The 5000-nt window shown below is 49.4% G+C and overlaps 1 pseudogene across 1 annotated transcript in view; it reads left to right on the top strand.

Annotated features, from left to right (window-relative positions):
* The window catches only part of LOC308151915 (pyruvate dehydrogenase (acetyl-transferring) kinase isozyme 2, mitochondrial-like), an 11737-nt pseudogene that overhangs the window by 3772 nt on the left and 2965 nt on the right, over positions 1-5000 (top strand). Inside the window, exons 3-8 of the transcript XR_013938014.1 lie at positions 1144-1215; positions 1923-2107; positions 3267-3356; positions 3617-3694; positions 4001-4077; positions 4203-4346. The product of XR_013938014.1 is annotated as a pyruvate dehydrogenase (acetyl-transferring) kinase isozyme 2, mitochondrial-like (transcript). The remainder of the gene's footprint in view (positions 1-1143; positions 1216-1922; positions 2108-3266; positions 3357-3616; positions 3695-4000; positions 4078-4202; positions 4347-5000) is intronic.

The following is a 5000-nucleotide window of genomic DNA, read 5'->3' as shown; positions in this document are numbered from 1 at the left end:
TTTACTTGACTTAGTTTGAGCCCTTTAGCATGGGAGCATGTCAGGGGAGTAGATTCACTGCTGCTGCACGTACGCACGCACGTATACATAATAATAATAATACATTAGACTTATATAGCGCTTTTCTAGACACTGAAAGACGCTTTACAAACCGAAAAGATTGAGTAGTAATAATAAAAAGAAACAAAAGGTAAATAGAAGAAAGTATAGGGGCCTAATTGAGGTAGTGCTGGGGACACATGGGAAGGGGAGGGGGAGAGGGTTAACTGGTGAAGGCGAGCTTGAAGAGGTGGGTTTTGAGGGCCTGTTTAAATGTTGTGTCGGCACAAGGGTGTTGGCCTGTCTGATGTGGTTGGGGAGGGCGTTCCAGAGGGTCCAGAGGGTACAGACTATATACAGTCACACACACGCACTCTTGTGCGCATACACAGTCCCGCTCACACACACACACACACCCACGCAGGGTGCGAGCTGGCCTGGTATCAGAGCTATGTGGCCAAGGCATGTGAAGGGCATAGCTGACCCTGAAGCCTGGAAAAGTACCCTCCCTCCCCCTCTCGATCTAGCCTACATCTAGTGCTGGGGTAGTGGTGGTCTAGTGGATAGTGAGATGGACTTGTGATCGGAAGGTTGTGAGTTCAAATCCCACCTGAAACCACACCACTAGTGTGCCCTTGAGTAAGGCACTTAGCCCTCAGTTACTCCAGAGTGAATGTCCCTGTAATTCGTAATTGTAAATTGCTTTGGATTAAAAGCTTCTGCTAAATGGCAAAATTAATTAATTAAAATTACATCCCCTCCTCCAACTACCCTACGGACAGCGTCTCAGCAATCAGCAGGATTGACAATTTCTAGCCCAACCACAGTCTAAAAACCGCCGAATCCACCAAAAAACAGCCCAAAACGTATATATCTGCCCAATCTGGCAACACTGGACCCAATACCCTGGTCTGTTTACTTTAGTGAGGCAGTTGGTTTTTTCCAGTTGCGTAAAGTCAACAATGCTGTTGTTTCATGTTATTTTTCCCCCTATTAAGCAATCAGTCCATTTCTAGTGGTCAGTACACATTGTTGGTGCTCTTCCACAAAATGATGTCATCCTCTTCCTCCTAGTCATCCTCCCCTCCCCTCCCTGTGTTCCAGGTACATCCAGAGCCTAATGGAGATCCTGCAGTTTCTGGACAAGAGCCCTGACGACCACAGTGTGTTAGAGACGTAAGTTCTACGACCGTCCTACCGTCGTCCCACAGCTCGCTCCTCCTACAAGTTCTTCTAGGCTGACTTCTAAGCTAACATGGCACACTAGCTACTGTATGAACTACTGTTCACCTCAGAGTAACCCCCTCCCCCTACCTCCTATCCCCCCCCCCACGCACACACACACACACACATACACACATTGTAGTCACCCCCCCCCCCCTCCTCGGCACACACACACACACACACACACACACACACACACACACACACACACACACACACACACACACACACACACACACACACACACACACACACACACACACACACACACACTGTAGTCACTGATCACCTCAGAGTTAACCCCCCCCACCTCCTCAGTGTCAGAGTGGGGCACTCGTTCTGAGATCTCCATGCAAACTGTAGACTAGTTTAAACCTACAAGATTACAACTGCATTGTGGTTTGTTTCCGGACTTCTAGCCTCATAGAAACACATAAACATTGTCACCACACCTCTGAGTTACCCCCCACCTCCTATTAACCCCACCCCAGGTACCCCTGCAGTTACCCCCCACCACCTCCTTATAGTTGTCTCTCAATGTTAGAGAGAGATTCATATCCCTCTCTCTACCCGCACCATCACTATAGCAACATAACAACATGTACTGTAAGTTGTTGCCATTGAATATCAAAGACACTGACCCCCCCCCCCCCACCCAGGTTTGTGGAGTCCCTGGAGACCATCAGGAACAGACACAACGACGTGGTCCCCACCATGGCCCAGGGCATCATCGAGTACAAGGACGCCTTCGGACAGGACCCGGTCACCAGCCAGAACATCCAGTACTTCCTGGACCGCTTCTACATGAGCCGCATCTCCATCCGCATGCTCATCAACCAGCACAGTGAGTCCTAGCTCCGCCCCCGCCCCGCCCTGCCCTGCCTCTGGCCTCTGTCGCCGGGCAGAGTACAGACGCACCTCAAGGAGAAATGTTCTGATTGGATGTTGTTGTTTTTTTTTAAGCTCAAGGAACGCATTTTGATTGGAAGGGGGGAAAAAAACTAAACAAAACAAGTTCAAGCTAACTGTTGATTTTCCACTGACACATTCTAGAGGAATAGCTCTCGTACGACCTGCTTTTGTTGATGCTAAGACACCGCCGCTGCTCCAAGAAAAACCTCTCAACATCTCAATTCACTCTTCCCAATTCCACCTTTTTAACTCACTAACCCGACTCCAGGAAGATGACATGGTTGTACAACCCCAACCGTTTGGCTCCGGTGATGAATGAGCTGTTTGAAGCTAAGAGTTATGTAAGCTAGCACCGTTGGCCTTGATACGGGTCCAAGCTCTTCTGAATGGGCGAGCAGCAGGCTTGGCACGGGCGCCTTAGCTGGCAGGCCCTTATACATGGTTAATTGGCAAAGAGAGACCGACACCCCCCCCCACACACACACACACACACACACACACAGCTTTTAATATGCTGAGGTGGAGGCTTTCTAAACGGTCTCCCACAGACTGCCTCAGCGTAGCATGGAGGGAAACATGGAACGGTGACTCCGTTTAGATGTATGGCTGTTAGGCTTATTCACCCGTAGTGTGACGAGGCTCTGGTGGGTGAGGAATGAGAGGACTGTTTTGGGGCTTTTTAAGTATTTACAGTTGGCAGCCTTGGTGCACCTGTCGTAGAGAAGCATGTTGAAAGTGCTGTGAAGGTTGGTGCCCCCCCACCCCACCCCCACCTCAGGCTAGGCCAGGGTCTAGGCCAGGGTCTAGGCTAGGGTCTAGGCTAGACAGAGCTGGGCTCAGGCAGTCCTCTCCAGCCGGCTCTGGATCTGTCAATCATTCACCCACACTGGCTGGACTTTAGCCATTACACAAATAGCCTTCTAATCGCTCCGTTTTTATTTGTTTATCTGCTTTTGGTCTCTGATTAATCTCTCTCTCTCTCTGTCTCTCTCTCTCTCTCTCTGTCTCTCTCTCTCTCTCTCTCTCTCTCTCTCTCTCTCTCTCTCTCTCTCTGTCTCTCTCTCTCTGTGTCTCTCTCTGTCTCTCTGTAGCTCTTATCTTCGACGGCAACACCAACCCCGCCCACCCCAACACCATTGGCTGCATCGACTCCCAGTGTGATGTCACCGAGGTCATTCGAGGTAAGGTTGGACCGTAGTTATTACATAAGTCAATGGGTCAGCACATAAGGGAGGGTTGGGCAGTTCAGCTGCTAAGATACTACTTTTCTTACAAAGTTCCATCTCCATTTTGTTTCTGGCAGTTTGTATTTGTTCATCTGCGTTTGGTCTCTGATTAACGGCCCTCGTTTTCTCTCTCTCTCTCTCTCTCTCTCTCTCTCTCTCTCTCTCTCTCTCTCTCTCTCTCTCTCTCCCCCTCTCTCCCCCCCTTTCTCTACCAGACGCCTATGAGAGTGCTAAGATGTTGTGTGAACAGTACTATCTCGGAGCCCCTGAACTGGAGCTGAGGGAGATGAACGGTACAGAACACACACACACACACACACACACACACACACACACACACACACACACACACAAACAACTGCAACAGTCAGGAATCTGGCTCAAACCCGTCTTGTTTATCGTTCTCTCCCCTGACCTCGTTACCCGCTGTACTCTGCCTGCCTTTTCCAAGCTGTCATCGTTCTCAGAAACCCCGTCCCCTAAAGCTGCCTGGTGTACACACACTTGGTTGCTCTAAGCCGCGCCAATGGAGTTATTTTAGGTTTTCTGGCTATTGACTATTATTATTAATGACTATTCTTGTTTTTACCCCTTGGCAGCCAACAATGTGAGAGAGGCTATCCAGATCTCCTACATCCCTTCCCATCTCTACCACATGCTGTTTGAGCTCTTCAAGGTGAGTCCAACTAGCACTCTTTATTTTTCTATATTTTGATCTCCACCCCTCCTTCTGCTTCTCAACCCTGTACCCCCCCTCCATTACTCCTTTAACCCTGTACCTCCTCCACCCTTGCCTCCCAGAATGCCATGCGAGCCACCATAGAGACCCATGAAGCCTCCCTCCCCTCCATCAAAGTCCTGGTCGCCCTCGGAGGAGAGGACCTGACCATCAAGGTGAGTGACGGCCCATGCAACCAATCACAGGCCTCGATGGACCTCACCTGAGTAGCCTATTGGTCCACGAGAAGGATATTTATCTCCTAATTATAGAATTAGTGCAAGCTGAACAAATATATTAATAATAATAATAATAGCTGAGATTTATATAGCGCCTTTCAAGAGACCCAAGGACGCTTTACGTATTGACAGAAAGACAGTCAGACAGACAAACACAGAACACAGAAACAACTAACTAACTAGGGGCCAAAGGCCTTTGCGAACAGGTAGGTTTTGAGGGCTGATTTGAAGGTGTGGGGCGTTGCGATATATGCACAAATCGGTGTTTTGGTATCTTTAGTGCCTTGAAACAGCAAACCAGAAATAGATCCAACACATGTAACCCTAAACACAATCCCTGTATTCATTAGGAGCTCCCTAACAACGTGGTTATTAATCTAATGAGTCATAAATAACTGACAAATCCCTCAGCTGACGCCCAGCGGTTGGTGTGTGAGAACGGTTGCCGTGACGCCCCGGTCGTACCTCGTCCCCGTTGTTCTCCTACCTCAGGTCACCCCCCTGCGCGACGTTAGCTAGGCTACGTAACGCTACGTTAGCATCAACGATGAATGTTAAACCTCTCAGCTCGGCTGGCGTTTAGCGCGAGCAACACCGCCGTGTTTAGAGGGGATTAGCTCAGAGTGCCGTCGGCCGACAGCG

Source organism: Nansenia antarctica, assembly GCF_963989245.1.
Source record: "Nansenia antarctica genome assembly, chromosome: 2".
Classification (NCBI taxonomy): Eukaryota; Metazoa; Chordata; class Actinopteri; order Argentiniformes; family Microstomatidae; genus Nansenia; species Nansenia antarctica.
Note: the sequence above shows the minus strand (reverse complement) of the source record. Positions and strands in the feature narration are given on the sequence as shown.